Source organism: Anomalospiza imberbis, chromosome 2 (assembly GCF_031753505.1).
Source record: "Anomalospiza imberbis isolate Cuckoo-Finch-1a 21T00152 chromosome 2, ASM3175350v1, whole genome shotgun sequence".
Classification (NCBI taxonomy): Eukaryota; Metazoa; Chordata; class Aves; order Passeriformes; family Viduidae; genus Anomalospiza; species Anomalospiza imberbis.
This window is the reverse complement of record NC_089682.1, coordinates 57,526,620-57,547,731: the sequence shown is the minus strand read 5'-3', so window position 1 is coordinate 57,547,731 and position 21,112 is coordinate 57,526,620.

The following is a 21,112-nucleotide window of genomic DNA, read 5'->3' as shown; positions in this document are numbered from 1 at the left end:
GATATATAGACACCATAATGTTTCCAGACCTGCCTTGAAGGCATTTTGCTGCAGTGCAGCTGTTAGAGTCTGGAGTTTTAGTCCACACTGAAGCTCATCTGGTGCTGTTTTATAGATGTATTCAGCCAGCTTTTGCAAGAGTTATTCTAGCAAGCTCTTACATGCAGGCTCTGTTGGAAGCCCAGGAGTGATCCCACGGACACCTACAAGGCAATTAACGAGTTTAAAGCTATTCAGTCTTAAGTGCCTTTGTGGGGTGAAGCCTGAAATCACTTCGATAACATCTAACATCAATGATTTATTATAAATGTAATCTGCCTTTAACTACTGGTGATTTATACACCAAGGAAATATCCTTTTAGAAGTATTTTTTAAGGGCAAAAGATTATCTCATTCATAGTTTTCCCCTCAGAGGTCCCCAACTGCATTACGTTTGGGAGAATAATTTCTTCTTTACTAGAAGTCACTGGATAAAATTGTACATCTAATACATGCAGCGGTTATGCAAGAGTTAATACAGGCTAGATGATGCCAGAAGCCCCTTCAGGTTCTAAAATCTATTAACCTATAGGATAATTTACAAATGGAACAATTTTATGGAGTGAGAATCTATCTACTGTGCTTGAGGAATGAAACTGCTTCATTCATTCTGATAGAGCTCCTGTTTACTCAGTGTCTGCACATGTATTACAAGGGAGCAAGAATAAATTAGTGAAGACTGATGAGTGTTAATGTAGTATTGCACAGGCTATCTGTAATCAAAAGTATTCTCTAAATTTCATGTTGTTTTTTAATAGATTCCTTCTGCAACAAATGCAGCATTGTGGAATTTTCAAATCCAAAGGCAATGATAACAACATATCATGGGTTGGACAGGATGGGGACATTGACAAATAGGAGTAATTTGCAACAGTGGTAAAAATTCAGGTAATTGCAATAGTCTACAGCACTGCAGGTTGGGTTCCTCATAACAAGCCATTCTTGCAGCTGTTCTCAAGGCTCTGCTTACAGTGAGAGACTTTTAAATTTAAAAAAAGGAGGGCAAGACACATTATGAATAGGTATGATTTCATCCCATTGGTTATAATGAAATCTGATAAAGCTGGAGTCCTTGAACATTTACAGCCAAGCTTCTACCAGGGTCCTTAGTGCACTAACAGACCCTGTTGGCCTTGCTTGACCTCTTTAAGACCTCCCCCCAACCTGCCCATGGGCCAGGGCCCTATTCCAGCCCCTGCCCTGGCCATGCAGCAGCAGTGCAGGTCTCCAGCTCTCCAAAGCCTTGGCCATCCCAGGGCAGTTCTAACCCTGGGTGCCTCTGTGGAACGTGGTCCTGACCTGCAGGACCTGCCCCATCAAGACAAACCCACTGGATAACCTGGGTGCTTGGTTGACCCTATTGCCCTCCAAAGTTTTCCCTGTTTGCCTGCATGAGCAACTGCCCACATCAACTATTTCCAATGCCACAAAAATAGATGATTAAAAGGAAAAATGATCCCAGTGGTTTCATCTGCTCAGGCTCGTGTTACCTCAGCAGCCAGTCCATTTCACAAGATCCATTTCCAGGTCTCCTCTAAACACAGGTCTGTATTAGTCAAAATTTGGCTTCCACGGTGAGGGAAGGAGGAAGGTACCTTGTGAGAGGGCTCAACCCAGTCTAGGATGCCTTTGGAGTTCTCTTCTCCTTGGACTGTAGGTTTCCAGTCTCTTCCCCTAAGCGCTAACAGCTGGATCTGGGGAATACATCTCTGGCATTAGCCTCCACGTAGTTCTACCAGCAGTTTCCATGCACTGATTTACTGTAAAAGGCCTCACTGGCATTTTCTGCCTAGAGATTTGGTCACCTTCCTAAAAAAGGGCAGTTTCTAAATTGATGCCAAATAAACAGCATTAAATACTTCCTTAATAATTCATTACCAAGTTGCTGCTGTGGCTACAGAGACAGCATTTGTTATCTCCAAAGAAGGAGACGGATCCACACAAATGTGAATTGGGAAGGAACTGGGAGGGAGAAAGAGATCTTTCTATTGTCTATGCTATGATATGTGCTTGCTGCATGGATCTGAAATGTATTAGTCCAGATTTGAAGGTAAAGTAAGTGCCAGTGTAAACTATGTGTGAATAAAAGTGATTTGGAAGGAGGGGATTACAGAGAGGAATCCATGACAAGTTATCTATGTATCATCCCGTAGGAATTTTTTTTATTCTACTTTACAACTGTTGACTGGTTGCTCCTTCTGCTAAAATTTTTCCCTACTGCCACAATCTCTCTCTTCTGCTCATCAGCTCCTCATTCATTGGCGATCATTTACTTGGAGTCTTTCACTTAGATTATCTTCGTAATTGTCCCACCACAGTGCTGATCCAGACTCCATCTGGATCAATGGGAGTGTTGCCACTAACTTGTAGAGGTTTGAGTCAGGCTCAGGTATCTCCCTGTCAGGATGGACCACAGGCTGGCTGCTGTGCTGCTCTTGGAGCTGGTGCAGTGCTCCAGGTGTGGGCCAGAACTGTGGATTTATTCCCACCCAGAGCCTTACACACAGGCAAATGTGGTGAGAAATGAGGTTCCTAGGTGTTGCAAACCTTACCTATGTCTAGACAGCCCTTAAACAGGTGGTCAGGTCCTGATCTGAAGAATCAGGAAAGAAAAATAAGGAAGGGTTCTGGTGGAATGGCAAGGACTTGCAAGGCCTCAGTTGTTCTGTGGCGGAAAATTATGAGGATGGGATGAAGAAGGATATGAGGGACAAGGTGAACCATATGAAAAAGTTAGTTTGATCCCTTCAAAATTGTCTCATGCCATTTTAATGATGTTGAGAAAAAATTGGTGAATTTGGCTCTTTAAATGCTAGACTAATTTTTTTTTTCTCATCTTGCTTTCTTGCTGTTGCCCCTGGACTGTCACCATATCTTCATCAGAGGAGATAGCAAGCAGCTCTAGGTGGCACCTGAGACATGGGAAGTGTCAGTGTGGGGGACTTGCCAAAGGCCAGAAGCCCTCTGCAATGTGAATGCCGAACCACATCTCAGGGCTCTCTGTGCATGGGCCTTTATTGCACTCTAGAGAGCTTCCTAGATTATTTTTTCTTTCGTAAAATGAGCCACTCTAACTTCCTTGGGTTGTGCTCAAAAGATTTTGGCATCATTCAAACTGAAACTGGAAAGTAGACAGATCCTGCTTAGCATTCAGTCTAGAAATAAATGCATGCGGGGAAATCTGACATAAGGGTTCCAGTGGCTTTCATTTGCTAATACCTTCACCCAGTGCCTACCATGCTAAGCCGCTTCCTCTCCATCTCCCACTCTATCATAAATTAAGTGATGCAGTCTTGATTTTGCTGTCAGATCTTGCTACCACAAGATTTTGAAGCCCGGTGGGTCTCTGGTGACTTTGGAAGTCTGCAGGTGCTGGATGCACCCAGTCACTGGAGCAATGAGCAAGCATAAAAGCCTGTTCTGTAAAGTGAATGTAAATCAGCGATCCTCGCTGAAGGAGCCTTTATCCCTTGTGCCATGAGGCTTTGAACAACACTTGGAAGGTTGGCAGAGGGGTACACCGGTAACCACAAGGAGCCCACATTAACTGAATGTAACTAGAAATCATCTGGATGTAGCCTTGGTGCTGAGGAAGGTGGCTCCAAACTGGTGGGGCTATTGCCCTGCCACTTGGATCCATCTGCCACTTCCCTGAAGCCCTGGCAGCAATGTTAGTGTTTCTTTGCCTGTTACAGGGGACAGTGATATAAAGTATTAGAGATACCCAGCATCGAAATTGTTCTCCTGGGCTATTATTAAGAACAATCACTTTTGAAAAGCTGTCTACCACTGGAATGGCTGCTGAGAGAAGAAAAGTGTTTGACGTGAGAGCTGAAAGTTTTTGTGTGTGCCTCTCTCTCTCGTGCCATCAGGTACTGGGAGAGACAAGGAGAGGAATCGTTCCCATGGGGACAGTTCAGATAACATGCAAAGAGAAACTTGAGAGTGGCATTATTTTTTTCTTCTCTATGACAGTCTTGGGTGAGGTGATCTTGCCTTATACAAGTTCATACAGCATTTTTGTGGATTTTCTGGTGCTGTGATTCTTTTACTGGGCAGATAATTATTTTCTGTCCCAGAGAAAGCTATTGAGGATGTACCTGCCATGAGAACAAACTATTGCTACAGGAACCCAGCTGTCCCTATGGGCTGGTGCCAGCATAGTAACAAACCTGTGTGTTTAAATTATACAGAGGTGGTTAATGAGTTTTCACCTTGTCAGGAGAGCAGACCAAGGTTAACAAATGATGTATCCCAAAAATGAGAGTGAGAAAAGCTGAGTTTTGAAAATATACAACCTGCAGGGTGAGCCAGTATTTTAAAACAAAACTTTGATAGTATCTTTCTTTTTATGGAAGCAAGGCTCAGCATTACAAAAAGCAGGAGAGAGGCACTCTGATTCTCAGTGCAGTGTGGCAGCTAGAATATGCTTAGCATGTTATTATGCTATCAGTGGAAGTGTTTAATGAGATTTACTAGATGTTCCCAAAGCTGTCTTGTCATGCTTATACATTCAGACAGGGACTCAATGAAGTGGTCTGTGATTTATTTGGCTGGCAAGCCAGGGCAAAGGGGGATTTCAATGTTTCATGGTACATCTCATCAGGCAAATCTGCTTTCATTTTTGCTGAGATTATAAATGTTGCACATGAAAGGAGCACATGCATTTTCTTTAAATTTTGAGAGGCATTTGTATCTGCCACTTGACATTTGGATTGCAAAGGTATGCCTACATTATCAAGAATGTATACTTTTAATAGATTAGTATACAGCTAATTGGTGGAAGCTAAAAAGAATCATATTTATAAAAAAAAAAAAAAAAGGAAGGGAGAAAGGCTTGTAAATATTTATGAAAAAAAGCTTTTGGATTTGAATACTAGGAGGTCCCATCCCTACTGTGCCACATCCTCAAAGCAGTGCTTCCCACATCACCCATCTTTTAAATGCTTTGATATGAGGCTCCATCCTCTTTTCTCACCCCATGTCCACAGACCAGAACCCCAAATCAATCCCACCATCCTAATTGCCCTCTTTTCCTATTCCTGATAGTCTCAGGTTGGCACTCCCTTGTCTCCACAGCCCTGACTGCTTCTGGATCACATTTGTAAAGAGTCCCTGCAGAGCAGAGCCTGTGGTGAGTGGGGGGGGGCTGGGAGTGCCTGCCTCACACTGGCATAAACTTCTGGTGTCTGTTAATTGGCACTCACTGCATGTGTAAAAGTGCTCACTCCCACCCTGTTCACACTTCTGCTCACTTTATTTTGATACATATCAAACCCAGGTCCATTTTTGTTTTGGGACTTAAAGACAAACTCCAGCACACAGCTCTGGATTGCTCATAGAAAGCAAGACGTGAGTAGCATATAAGATATATTTTTGGAGCAATATTCGTAAAAAACACCACTCTTGAATTTGTGTAAGTCTAGAAGCTTGTAATAGGAAATCATTGCCAGATTAAAGTGTGTCTCATGAGAGTCTTCAAGGCTCCATGCAAATACCATCACTACTCAATATTTTTGGTACTGAACTTGAAGTCAGAAGAAAACTTGCAGCTCACACAAAGACTGTAGAAAGACATGTAGAGATAAGAGGGCAGACCTACAGAGAAGTCTGGAGTGCTGGATAAGTTGGCCTTGTTACATGAAGTTGTATTTAAATGTAATCAAACCTATACTTTTCATAGGAAAACAGTGGTGCTGATGAAAGCTTAAGAATCCCAGTGAGCGTGTACCTGAATATGAAATTCTAGTTTGGTGCTGCAGTAAAAAATGCTTGTAAGACATGTAGCTGAAAGATTGCTGAGTCAAAAGGGAGCTAAATTCTGTACTTAGCATTGGTAGGAGTGGTACTCAAAGGCTGCACCCAGTTTATATATTCAAAAAAAGAATGATAAAAATTTGCAGAATTTGTGAAAAGGTCACAAACTTTTTCTGAAGATAATGCTTTGCAATGAGAAATATAAAGGGAATTTTTAGTCCTGGGTGCTCACTTGATGTTGATCTTTATCACTTTGCTTGTTTATGCTTTGCCTGGTCCAGGAGGTCCCAGAGCCACAACCTGAAGGGGCCGGGGGCATAAGCAAGTCAGGTGCTGATGGGTGCTTGCCCTGTTGTCATGCACTGACCTGGGCACCTGCGTTTGGGCCAGAAAGAGACTGGGGAAGGAGCACAGGACTGGATGGACCATTGCTCTGCCATGCATGGCTGTTCTAATGTCCCTGACAGTTTGTCCTGGTCCTAATATTTCCTTAAAACAAAATTAAACTTTGGGCTGATTGCAGGGGTAATCACGGAAAAAAAAAAAAAAAAAAAAAACCAGAAATTGTGATGAACAAAGTAATTCACACCTGAGCATCTAACAGTTCATTTTGTCCTAAAATGTGTTCCCATTTGCAATATTAAAGTCTTGAGGTAAATGTTGAAGGACAATACCAAGTACCTGTTTAAAGGCATGAGTCTAGCTGCATGGTCAAGGGACAGCTTGCTTTAACTCCTTAAAGATCTCTTCTCCTCCTAGAACATGACAATACCACCTTCAAATGACACAAGATGACACACCTACCCCACTCTTGCTTTGTAACCAGGCTGGTGGATCTGTCAAAACACTGGTCTCTACAGCTCCCTGAAAGGCTGCTCATCTATCCAGCTTACTATTATGGAGATCTCTTGCTATATTTCTTCAGTGTGTATCCATTATCACCTTCAGGAGGCTTGGGGATGCTTCTCTGCTGCCATAGAAGGAGGGCAGGATTTGAAATAGGTTGCTATTTCTTGCCCTGTGCAGTTCCCTTGGGTGCCCCCCAGCATGAGGTATACAAGTGATCAGACCATCAGAGGTCCATATTCCATCAGGAGGACAAGGATGCTGAAAGCTGGGCATTGCAATGGCACATAATGGCATAATGGTAAATTATTTTTAGTGCCCTTTTTCCAGGATCTAAGCATTTGCCTCTTTGTGCTGTAATTCCAGAATATGTATAATATTCTGTGAAACAGTAGGGATAGTATGAGGTTAAACATGTTCAAATTGTTAAAGGATGTTAATTTGTGAGCCATTTGGATAATCCCATTTAGTGATGGGGACCTTGACAGTGCCTTGGACAAACAAATCCTCAGATCTGTGTGGTGCCTTCAGCTGTGAGTCAGTGGCAAGTGGAAAAAAATCCTACTAGGATCACACTGAAAGCTTTGCATTTCTTTTTGGAAAACATTCTAAAAGATTCCCTGAATCCAGTAGAATCACAAAGGTTCATCGAAGTGCTTAGTAGAGATAAAGCTTAGATGTAAAACTCCTGGTGGAGGGCATGGATAGTCCTGGTGTCTCCTCCTCGAAATCTTAATTAGTGTACCTGAGTCACTGTGAACAAGATTCATGGTCAGGCACATGGGAGAAATTGTATATGTCACTACTTCATCCTTTCATTGTATCAGATACATGTTTACTGACAGTGTCTTGACACTTGTGTCCTCCAAGACAGTATTTACATCCAAATCAGAGGGAAAGAACACAGCTGCTAAAACACAGACTTTCCTCTCTTGATTAATCTCTGTATTCAGATTCTGTATTTTAGCATACATTCAGTTTTTCAAAAGTTGTTGTTTTGCAACATCTTTAATGCATAGTGTTTTATGGTGGTGCCTTAAGAAATAGTCAGTGACTGCAGAGCTGTTGCAACCATTATTTTTGTCAGTACTGTAATTGATTAGTAAAGGCAATCATGTATTTCTTTTAGAATTAATTTTTACTGCTCAGATCACATTTGCACCATTTTATTTCATTTCTATGCATCTTTTCCAGCAGGGCTTATGCAATTTGCCAAGTTATGCTCAGAGATATAATAATGAATGTTTACTTTAGTGTCTGAAAGGCAAGTGAGAGGCATGGTTTCTTCTTAATTTCCATTAATAACATAAGCATGTTGGATTTGCCAGGGAGTACTTTTTTCTAATGAGGAGATTCGGAAAGATTTTTCCTATGTCTTCAGAGAAAACTGTGTGTCAGAACTGCATGATTTGCCCAATGCCCATAGGTGAAGAAACACAACATCAGAGATTTCTGGAGCCCACTGGCACCTTGTTGCAATTTTGGCTAGAGACATGACAGTGCAAGTTAGACTACCACATGTAAGAAATCTCTAAGAAATCTGCTGGTTCTTGAAAGCATATCCTGCAACCAGTAAAACTTCTCACATATTTTAAACATCCATTTGAAATGCAGCAAGGACCAGCAAACCTCTTCTTACATTTTGTGTACCTTTGCCGTGTTCTTTCTGTCTTGCAGATGCCGGTATCTGACTGGCACAAAAAATTCTTTCTGTGTTGTCTATTTGGAGGATGGGAAGAGACCAAAGGTGTACTAAAACTCTAAACACAATGGAGCTAAGAATGAGACATGAATTTTCACAGCTGAACATTTTTATTTGAGTCTTATGTTGTGTGCATATTAGTAGGAGTGAAACTGGAGGCTGAGTTTGTATTTTGCAGTATTTCATGTTGGGTTGGAATAATGATGTTAAAGTTTTGTGTTTGCCTTGCAGATGGCTCCCCAGCAACAAGCTTACATGTGTGGCATCAGTTCGGTTTCCAAATCTCTGGAGTCAAAAGTAATTTGTCATTTGGCATTTATTTCAAATGAAAAAATTCTGGAGGCTCTCTGGTAGATAAATAGTCAGAGGACTTGAGCTTGACTAGTAGGTGCAAAGCAAATAACATGTCTAACACACCAAATTCCATGCTTATTTACAGGTGAGGCAGGCTGTTTAATCATCTGTTATTTCTAAAGGGTATGCTTTCTATGGCAGTCAGCATAATTTAAACAGATGAAAGGAGATTGGAAAGTGGTTTGCTTTTGAATTTGTAGGAAGATTTCTACTTTACTTACTAGAAGTTTGGATTAATGAAATAGGAGTGAGATTAAAATATGTTTTATGTTTACTGATTTGTAATACTAGGGCTTAGAATGCATATAGGCCTTTCAGTATTCCAATTTCAAATTATTTGCATTAGGCATTGAAAACTAAAGCTTAAATCTCAGTAGAGCTGGAAAAAAAGTACTCTATCCCATGAAGAGATGTTGCAGTTCCAAAATCCATTTTTATTTTGCCTCAAAATAAAGCTGCCAACGTTTCAAAATACATTCACTAAGGATGATGAGAGGTGTAAAGACAAGGGTGCTCTGTTGAGACACGACATGTAGCATTGTCACTGCTTCCCTGATTCAGCAACAAGCAGGGCTGGAACTCGGCCTTTGCATCGACCACAACGAGTACTGGCTATTCTGGGCTGAAAGCTGAGTTCTTTCTGGGATGGCATCCACAGGCCATTTCAATTTTAGTATTCATGATGCACAAGCAGCACTCAGATTTTGCAGGTCAGATGAGGTCTTTCTCTCTCTGGCTTTTAGTAAAACAACCCTACTTGGACTTCTCCCAGGTTTCTTGAAATAAATACAACTCTGAAAAATCCCTTGGTCTTGCCAAACTTGAGTTTGATTTTGTTCCATGAATGTCTGACAGCTTGGATAAACCACTCCTGCAAATAACTTTTAGTTTTCTCCTCTGGATTAAGAGAAAGTGTAAGAGAACTTGTGATCTTACCCATGGAAGTTTACTTGTTGAATGTCTCCCTAAGTTTGTGGAGGAGCTCCAGGTAAATAGTGGCAAAGTTCCCTCACTGCTTGCATTCTGACTCCCCAATAAAATCTTCCCTGCTGGGACATTTAAAATGAATTAGTGCTGCTTGTACAAAGAGTGGCCCATGAATAATCCTAGTGCTGGTTTGTTTCACTCTGCTCTTTCCTTCTGTCCAGCTCTACCTGCCTCTTGTGTCTCACATGCACATCACAGGGCAGGGGCTGTACCAATTTTAACAGGCTAGTCCAGGACATGTGCATGCTAATAATGACTCTCACAGTAAAAGGAAACATATTTGGGAGTCTCAGCTTAGTCACACTGTCACGTTTCCTTAGTTTAAGCAAATAGAGAACAGCTTTCCTAGGGTAAGATGGAGCTACATGCCTGATTTACATTATGAAAAAAATACTTATGCTAAAAAAATCCTATCATGTGTGGCAGGTCTAAAATGGAGATAGACACATCCCCCTAGATCCAGTCAGGAGGTTTAAGACTGGGAAGGAGTTTATCTTCAGGTCAAATTAGCAAGCACTATCAATTTTTCTTTTTACAGCTTAAGGTCTTTTTTAGGGTCATCTCAGCTCTGTTACATAATAGACTCTCTATTCCTACAGAAGCATGAGGAAAATTATACTTTTCATTTCTTCTGGGTTTTTGGGTGGACTGTTTTTTGGTTTTTGTCTGACTTTTTTTATATGCATACACATTGTCATATCTGAAGCTTTTAGTCTTTTAGATGAAAGATCTTAAATTAGGAGCATGTTATAGCCCTTTTTGGTATCTTTATGGCTTGCAATTGACAGGTGCACCAGAATGGATGTTATTTATAACTTACTGTTATGTTCCTGCAACTTTCCTTCCTAGATTCAAACAAAAAACCCAACTTCATCTGGTCTTTGGTGTCTTGCAATAGCAACAGGCAAATTGTATCTTAGTACATTGGGAAGAGATATCACAACAACTCTAAATATTTTGGGGCAACAGTGAATGATGGAAACTGAAGAGGTAGTAATAAGTAGGACCCTCCATCATTCTGGAGAGAGTGGTGTAATTTATATAATAACCTGAAAAAAGCATTAAGATATCATTATCTTGTTATGTATTTCAAATTAGTCCACTGAAAACCTTGCCAAAATGTAGATTTGAGGTCTTAATTATTGCCTCACTGCATATCTTGCTGAAAATCCTTGAAAAAGGATGATTGATTTTGTGGGATCTGCTCTTCTACCACATGCCATAAGAAATGTGGGAAAATATGAGGAATGTCAGCTAGATAAAAAGCCCCAAACCATTTTATTCCATGTGGCGATATTTATAACCAGCTGTGTATAAATGCAATACATAAAGAGGCCCAGGAGATGTGAGTAATACAGGGGTAAAGATGAGTCCAGGGCTCCTGCCCCTGTTCTTGGTACAACAATATGTTCTGAGGAGGGGGAACCAGGACCTCTAACTCCTTCCTCTGTTGGTACCTTGACTCCTGGGCACAGGCTCATGCTCAGTCTTTATTAATGGCTGCTCTCCTTTCAGGCACCATTGAATGTTTTGCTGCCCTGTGGAGCAGGAAAAAATGGTGGGAACATCAATAAGAGCAGCCCTTTTTGTGTGAGGTGAAAGAATCAGAAGGTCAGAAATAGAAAAGAAGGGGCCTCGTCAGCAGTAGGTCATACTGGTGCGTAGTGAGTCCCTGATCCCCCACTGACACAGGGGCACTTCGATGGCAATACCCGATCACCTCAGTGGTGTGGGGCCCCACGAGAGAGCAGCAGGGGTTGGGCTGGGCCAGTGCCCTTCTTGCTGTCAGCCTGAGCTGTGCAGCTGCTGTCAGACTCGCTTGCTGCACCTAGAGCTGAGCCAGGGATAAAAATGCTGCTATCGGTACCTTGTAAATAAGAATTCACACGTGGTGCTAAGCCAATTTGGTGGTGTTATTTCCTTGTTCCTGTTGTTGCTAAAACTTCACTCGTAGCAAAAAGCTAAAGTGATTGAAAGTGTCAAAAGTGTAAGAAAGCTTTAGACTTTGAAGTGGGCATTTGAAGGGCTTTTTTCTTATGCTTTTGGTCATAAAACTGCTTTCATTTCTACAAAAGCACTGATAGACTCAGGATTTATTTTATGGCTGGTGGAATGAGTTGGAATTTGCCTGCTCAGTGGCTGCTTCTGCATCCAATGTGTGCTGTACAGTCCTATTGTCTTTGACAAGGATATTACCTGAGAAGGGTAATGGTCATTGACACAATGTCTTGTTGCCTGCCAGCTACTTGCAGTGCCTTTTTCTTAACAGATTCCTGCATGCTTGAGATACAGCTTTTCTGGGTAAATTCATCATGTCAAGAAACTAAACATCAGCATTCAAAGTTTGCAAAGGCATTTTCATGCTTCTGTGTTCTAGGTTTTTTTGTCTTGCTTGTTTCTCCTTGGAGGAACTAGCTGGGATTGGAAGTAGATTATTTGAGATTTGACAAGACATTAACTCTACTGGCCTGCTGCTGCTTTTGCTGGCTGCCCAGTTACCAGAGAGGCAGGGAGGAGGTGAACAGTCTGGGTGATGAGCAGGACAGTAAAGTTGCAGGTGAAACATTAGCAGAAGGGGTGATGTGTAAGCATGTCTGAAAGTTAGCTGAGAGGAGCAGTGGGAGAATATGGAAGAAGGGGTGGTGAATTGGAAATGGTGGGAGGCACAAGCCAGACCCTGATATCAGAGCTGCTTTGGTCACTGCTATGATTGTAAACACCTGTCCAGGGCCTGATAGCTCCCACGGTGTGGGCTGTGGGTGGATAAGGTGGGCCATGAAGAAGGAGAGCTGGAGGAGCAACAAGAAGATTAGGAACATAATTTTACTACCAATTTATCTTTGGAAAGATCAATCCCATCACAATCCTCTCCTGCCCACAATGTCACTTTCCACAGCACTGCGTGAAGAATTTGGAACTTCAAAAATGCAACAATTTCTATTTATTTCCTGAGGAGCAATCAAGATTCCCAGTTCAATGTTCAGTAAACAGGCTAAAACTGAAGTAAACAAGCCCCTAGCCTCCAGATATGGTGACACAGGGACTCTAGATCCCTCAATGGCTCTGCTCATATATTCCTCTCCCTTTTCTAATTTGGCAGCAGCTTCAGGAGACCTGTGACATCTAAGGATTGGTTGAAGCTGTGGTAATTAGTGAAACGATATAATTGTCAAACTGACAACAACATTTTAACCTTCTTAAAATACTCATACACTTTCAAGGAACTCAAGGTTGGCATGCCACAGATAGCATGCTCAGTGATAGCTTTGGATGCATAGCCAGGTTGTTTGCCTGCCAAGATGTGTGGTCTGAACTACTGCCAATATTGAATTATTCAGCTGGTTGAAGGGCATTCTAACAAGACAACATCATCTTGACACATTTATGCTTGTAAAGGAGCTGAAAGTTATTTTCAAAAGGCTTTCAAAACCAGAAGTAGGTTTAAAACATGGTATTTTAGCTGAAGTAAGATACTATATGGTACTTCAAAATTTATTAAAAAATAGATCTTATGCAGTAACAAAATAGGTAGTTTGAGCAAAAATTGGGTTATTTTCTCTTGTCACATCACCTGCAGAACTTTTTTACTTCAATTTCTTATAACTTGCCCTGAAAAGTTATATAAATTTATGGATTTTGGTGGCATGCCTTTTGGTTTTATTACAGTTCTTTGTATGGCTGAGCAAAGTGCAACTCCTTGCTTGGAGATGGTTTTGCGTATTCAGACCTGTGGATGTACTTTTTTTGCACTTGAGCTGATTTTTCAGACCCCACTTAAAGCAAAGAAGGCAGCACTCTCAATATGTAGTTCACCTTGTCCTGAGGTAAATGAAACTCATTTGGGAAACTAATGGTTCTCTGAAGTGGTGCTGCTGCTCATGGTTTTGCAGTTTTGAAAGGGCATCCCATTGGCTTGGACTGGCTCCAAAGGGTCTCCTCCTGCACAGCTTCACCCTTGGGAGCTCTCAGCCACCAGTCAGGCCTTCACCCTTGGATGCCAGGTGATTTCAGATACCCTTGGAGTAGGTCACTGAGTGCTTTGATGATACAAAACTGCTTTGTGAACCTTTCTAGAGTACAAAGTGCAGTTTGGGCACTCCTACCTTAGTACACAGTGGTACTGTGGGATGCTCTTGAGTTTTCCACGAAACTGGGGTGGTGAGCCCAGGCATAATTTAATGCTGACAACCCCATAGGAGGTGATGAGTTACATTTAGCTCAGACCATATTGCTGCCTGCTGGTGTGGGACACAGCCTCTTAACAACTCAGGCAGTGAAGGAAAGCAGTCTTATCAAACTTTGCTAAGTACTGAAATAGCTCTTCTGATCTGGAAATCAATGCTATTCATGCTCTGCTTGCCCTTTCAATGGTATCATTTACTCAGAATATAGCATTGCACCTAGTGCTGCATCTTGCTGTCATTGAAACAGTCCCCCTTTTATTTCTCAGTGCAAAGCTAATAGCTTCTGTGGAAAAGGAATCTGAGACCTAAAAGCAGAAGGAAAAAAGAAAAAGGTGACAGTCTTAGAAAACCTGCTGTCTCAAAGGTATATTTGAAATATATTGTAATAAAAGAACTGTTGAACCAAAAAAGAGAGGCTTTGCTTTTTTCCTTTGCATGGCCATGGTTCTTGGAAGTGAGAATACAGCAGGACATTTTAGCTTCATCTATGCTCCAAAATTAATCTGGAACTTAGGTCAGCTTGGGAATAATCCTGATAAATTCTTTTGTGTTTCTCCAAAACACGATGGTTACATGAAAACTGTCTATGGGGGATTGCTTCTGGCATGAAGAAAACTAGTCCTTTAAAGCCTGCCCTTTAGATCTCTGAGTCAAGTCCCTGAGCTTATTGTTGAACAATGGTGAGCTGAAAACCTTTCTATGCCTGAATTTGTTACAGGCCAGCCACTGAGAGGTTTTCTTACTGTGCACAATTCCCAGTACCGGGACTGAGCTCCACATGTCTGTCAGTGATGTGTGGGTCAGGCTTGGCTGAGCTGGGATTGTGAGGGGAGTATTGCCCAGCCTTGGCTAGACTGCATCTCTCCCATCTTCTCCATACGACGTTGAACGGGCAATAAGCAAAACTCTTTGTCAAGTACTGACACCATCTGTGCACTCTGCAACCACAGCTCTGATATTTGGCAAGTTCAGGAGAAACTACTGCAGTGGGCAGAGTGAATGGACTTACAGCCACTGATTCTGAAGGGATGGTGAAACAATCTTCTAGGGACAGTCTTGTATCTGAGAGATTGTTGTTGTGGATGAACTCATTTTTGCTTCACTGCTATCCAATGTCTGTGTCATCCCTTCCTTCTGCCTCTAATAACAATTACTATTATTTCTATTGGCGTAATAGTACTTCTTCAAAAACCCATAAATAGAGCCCTGTGATAGGTACTGTGCAAAACAGAACCTAAGTAACCATTCATTATATGCAAAACCTTCCTGAGATTATGAGTGTCATTGATTATAAATGAATAACCAGACATTTCAGGTGACTGGGAAGATTTACCTGTGCTGCATACCTGCTCCTCCTCGCTGTGCTCTCAACTGCTGAAAAATACATACAGAGTGCACCTTTTTTCATCTATGTTTGAGGTCCTTCTCCTTCTAGCAAGACATGAGAGCAGGCAGTAGTTTCTTTTTACAGTAAACACTGTATCACCAAAAGTAGATTAATTGCCAAATGAAAAAAATTAGAAATATTGAGATAGTCTAGCTTGGTGTATTCTAATTAATTATGGACACAAGTGCTATAATAAGAGATTGTTCATTGCATAAGGGGAACACTTGGTTTCAGCTGGATAATCTTTCCCCCTTCTGGTTTCACCCATGAAATTTCAATAGGCTGGACTGGGGTAACATAATTAAGAATTAGGAATAACTTTTCCCCTCTGTTACAACCAAGCTCCCCTGCATGATGAAAAGTGATCATTTTGTGCATGCAGCTTGCGTGATTCATCTATTTCCATGACTCAATTACATATTAGCATGATCTTCTGAGGATTTAATTCTTACAGTGCTTCATCCTGAGAGGAGGTGGACACATGCAAAGATGTGCCATGTCCTGTTGGATAGGATGCATATATCTGGGACTTGTTGAAGGAACAAGATTTGTATTCCACAAAGGAAGCACTGAAACAAAGGGCAGGCAAAACACTTCTCCAGGGATGGAAAGCAGATTTCAAGTCCCAGAGTATTTCCTAGTCTTTGGCTGCTCCATTTTGTGTGTGCTCATTTAAAGGCAGAATTTAGTAAGTAGCATCAAGCAGACTTTCACAGCTTGAGCATCCAAGTGACATAGAGAAGCCAAAACTACTGGTGCAAGCCCAGGCCACCTTCCTCATGGCTTCCATGTGTGCTGTTCCACTGTCACAAAAGTTCTGTGATGCAGTTTTGTACTACCTGAGTGTGTGTACCTTCCCAAATAGTGTTGTGTTATAATACAATTATTTTTTTTCTCAAATGTGACAAATATTTGAGTTAAATGCATTTTTACTCAAATCAAAGTCCTCTGCCCTCTCATCTTGTTTCAGCCTCCCTCTGAATGTTCTGGCTTTGCTTGAGCCCGTGATTGCAGAGATTCAGATGATTTCCTTTTCTAAGAATATTTTCTGTTCATCTAAACCCAAAGGGCAGTAAAAATCTGGTCAAAAGCCAACACTCGTGATGCTCTCAAGCCAAAAAATGTTTTGACAAGTTCATTTCCTGAATGTAAGGCTGTTCTCCTGCAACCACCCAAAATCAGAGATAGCATTTTTTAGTGAGTTAAAGTAACAGGAGATTCACTACCTTGTAACACTTAAATTTGGGCTGACCTTCTAGTTCATACTCAGCTGAGCAGGATTTTGTTTTTTGTTTTTTTTTTTTTTTTTTTTTTTTCCTGCAAAAAGTCTCAGTACTGTGAGGAATGGTAGAGAATTAAAAGCCGGTATCTATTTTTCTCTGCATATAGCTGGGTTATAAAGGTTATAATTGTAATTCTTACTTACTAATGAAATATGTAATACATTTTATGTTTATTTTTCCATATTACATTATTTTTTATAAATCCAAGAAGTAGGTAGTGCCTTTGCCATGGGACGGTGATGTGCACCCTTTTGACTATTGGATTTGGCCTTCCCATGCTTTCTGTAGGAACATGTGGTTAACTTGATTTCCTTGTGGTATGTTGTCAAGGAATTCCTAGAATACTCAATAAAGTACTGAAATAAAATTTTACTCTGAAATACGTTAAAACACATTCAATTAATGTCGACTGGAGTCCTGTGTCCATCTTCCAAAGCACTAATTTCTTTTTCATTTGTTGTGGACAGGCAATTAACTTTACTGATTTAATATAAATTAAAGTCTTCAATGGCTTCTTAGGTTCCCTGCCTTGAAAGGTGCAATTAATTACATTATTGCAAAATTATTGCACAGCCAGTTATTTGAGATATAAATCTGATCTCAGACACAATTCCCAGGGGAGGTCATTACAAATGCAGCATATATAGTAAACAAAACCTTTCAGAAAAATCCTGAACACTTAATGTTATGCCAGGAGCCAGATTGTTAGGGGAAAATCCAGCCTTTGCAGATAAGGCATCGTCTTGGCTCAGCAGAGAACTTTAACCAAGCTTGCCTGGGTGAGGCAAGATGGTCTGTGCTCATCTGTGCTGAACCTGTGTTTGACATAAGGATGTTCACAGCTATGGAAGTGTCTTCACATGGACACATTTTAAATTTCATTTCACCATTTAGCAATGAAATTGACATTGAAGACAGGAAAGCAAATGGTGCACCCTTCCCTTCCAGGCTCAGGTGACTGAAGTACCCAGAGCTCCAGAGGGGAGAGCTTTCAAGCCATTTTGAAGCAAATTTCTTCTTTAAAAATCAGATGAGTTAAACATAATGAACGATATTTAGTTCCATTTTCTCTTCCAGGCATCTGAAATAGACAGCTCCATGCAGAGAAATTACCCAGTACCCCGTGAATGATCTTTATTTGAAATCTAACAGTGCCACTGCAGCCTTCTGTGCTCAGAGCTGCAGTGATTGACACGGTGTTACAGCAGCTATGCCACGAACTGTGGGGGCTGCCTCAAAGGTTTGCTTTGTATTCACAGCACCAGCTCTCTCAAACCCATCCATTACATAATTAAAGAAACTAAACCACAGAGATGAAAATTTAAACCGTGTCAGACTGTGTTTTCTGGTGTTCCGCAGGCTGTAGGGAGCAGGAAGTTGGGGGGCATCTGTACCACATGTGGAAGGCAAGCTGGAGGACCTGCAAAAAGTCAGGCTCCAGGTGTTGAGAGAGCTGTGCAAATGTGCTATGCACACTCAAATGCACACTCAGTCTGGCACCAAGAGCACACATTTCCCGAGTGACAATTGAGCCAATAACTCATCTTGCACTGCTATATTTCTCAATCAAATAGCAGGCGGTTCAATAAAAGAGGTTTTTGCTTTTTTCCCAGCTCTGGTTTTGAATAACAAAACCAGCAGATGTGTTCTTGGGCATTAAGGATCTAGAAAGGAGTGTGGAAAATATAGCAGTGCAGACCAGAAAAGAATAAGGAGTTGTAATACAAGGAGGGGGCTGTTCCTCATCACAAATCCCTTGGCAGCAGGGCAGTTAGGGGCCTCCTGCACCTGGAGAAATTTCATCTATCCAGGGTGGGCTGGTTGCCTTGTTTTTGGCTTCTGTGACTTGGAAAGATACATGAAAAGATGCATTTTTAAGAAAACCGTTTGTTTCTTTTGACAAATAGAAATTTTGACTTTACAAATGTTTTGTTCAGCCAGGTGACTTCATAGATCTTGTTTGACCAGCACAACTAAGTCTGTGGTTCAAGGATACAGTAAATCCTGCTTGAGTGCTCCTAGCTCAGACTAAAACTAGGTCATCATGGTGTCAGGGGCTCCCCAAACATTCTGCTTCTTCAGAAGTCTGTAGCGGGTTAATTTGCACCCACTGGTTTTGTGCCAGCCTGAAGCTTTGCTTATCTGTGGAACCAGACGCTGGACCCTGCAAGTCATCTTCTCTGACATCTCTTATCGCCTTTGCAACCTACAGCTCTGAGGCACAGCCATGACTATGTAATTGTAGCATTCACTGGCCAAACCAGAAGTGTGGTGATGTGGATAGCAGGAAGACAGACCTGCATTGACTTCCTGAGCCAGGAGCAATGCCTTGGTATTTACTAATCCTTAAAAAAATGTCTCTTTGGCTTTGATCTTCCTTGGAGCTATGAAAAATCTCACTGCCTCTGATGCCTTGAGAAGGCTGACCTAGAACAGAGGCTAGACAGAGTTAAAGAATAAAGTAGGTATTTATTAAAAGGCCTCAATGGATACACTTTGGGCAGTACAAGAGTCTGGCCAGGGCTACACCCAAGATGAACCCAAAATGGTCACAAAATGGACAACTGTCGCAGGATCCACACTTTTATAAGTATTGATCCATTTGCATATTGGAGTTAATTTTCCAGTTACAGCTTCAGATTATTAAGTCCCATCCTTGTTTTTCTCTCTTCAGTCCACCACTGTTTATGCTTTTGGGCCTGAAACCTGTGTTGGTTGTCCTTGGTCCCCAGCTAGAGAAGGAATTGTTTTGTCTACCTACTGTGTGAAGAGAGCTTCCCATCCCTTAATATGAAGCTCAGAACTACACACTAAAGCAGCACAGAATCTGAAAAATATAAAAGCTAAAACTTAAGGCATCACCTGCAGTGTCCTGCAGCAAGTAGCTCCACAGCTTATCATGCACTGCATGAAGGAACCTCTCCCCATTGTTTTGAGTCTGCCACCTGGTAAACCTCCTAGGTATTTTGTAATTTCTGTATCAGTGAGGCAGTGAACATAATTTCCTGTCTAAGTCCCCCCACCTTTCATGATTTTGAGGAGCTCTCTCATCTACTTTCTCAGCAATGTCATCTCTCAACTGAAGGGTCCTGGTCTGCTCAGTCACTCTTTGCACAGAAGCCTTTGGCCATCCTTCTCCCTTATTTTTGTCTCTTTCTCAGTTCCCCTTCATTTCTGAAATGAAGAGAGCTGTACCATGCATGGTGTGCTGACAGACAGCACAATGTCCCTTGCTGTGCCTTTCCCAGCTACATTTTCCATTTTACCTCTCCTGAGCACTGAGCTGTCATTTCCAAAAACTATCTTGCTCCAAGACCTTTCCTGAGCAGCTATTTCAGAGGTTTGCGCTCTGAAACAGAAGCACTTTTCCCCCATGTGCATTGCTTTCTGCTTATCTACATCAATTTGCATCTTCCATTTTATTATCCTTCACCACGTACTACACCAAAGATCACTGGGAAATTTCAGCCCCTTTTCTGAATAGTTTAGGAAACGTCCTCCCTGTAAACTTTCTGTGAATGCCTGAGCTAGGAAGCATTGACTATTGCCTAAGACAGACACAGGGGAAATGCTGAGGACTGACACATGTTTTAAACCTCACCCCTCTAGGATTTGGGTTATGAGAGAGTTCTCTCTCCTCACAGGATGCAAAGTCAGAAAGCTGATGAAGTATTTGAGTCCGTGTTCAAGTAGGAGGTGGATCAGAGGACCTCCACAAGCCCCATCAACCTAAATGATTCCACAGTTTAGAAAATTGTCGTGTGTGTGTGTTTGGAGGGGGTGGCACTTTTTCATTTATACCTTACCTGTCAAGTTAAACAGATTTACTGCATTCATTACTACGCTGTTGAGCAATAGCCCAGAAAAACCTAGCTGGGGAAAAAGGAGCAGAGTGAATTGACAGTCCCTGTGCTTGTCAATTTTATCTGTCACATTACTGAAAAAAATATACTTTGCAGTAAATATCAAGAGGTACCTGCACAGATATCTAATTTAAATCACTGATAAATAGGGGATTTTCCATTAAGGAAGTTTCTAGTACTGTCTTTTCTACTGCATATGGTTTTCTTGGCATGTTAGGAGATGTGACCCTAGAAAGCCCAGTTTTTGGTCACATTACTTATACTAGTCATGGGAGAAGCTAGTGACCATGTTCACTCAGCAGCTACCTTGCAAAATTTGGCAGCAAGCTGAAACACAAACCCCCTGCCCACACTGATTGCTGTCATCTAAGCTGTGTTCACCAGCCCTATCTGAGAAGCACCTGACCTTCAGCTTCGCACCAAAGTTCTAATTTGGGATTATTTATGGGGATTTCTTTGTAACATTAGGATTTCCTTTTAATGTTGTGTTGGTTTCACATATACTATGAATTTGTACCTTCTCAAGGAAAACTGAAGAGGCTGAGTTTCTCAGCTTCTCTTTCTAATATTGGTCTAGCATCTGCCTCAGTAATAACCCTTGAGGGGTCACTATACAGAGAATTCCATGTCATAAATGGTTTATGATATCCTGGTGAGGCATGCGACTGCAGCCACCTCCTCCCAGGGCTGCAGAGTCCTCTGCCACCTCC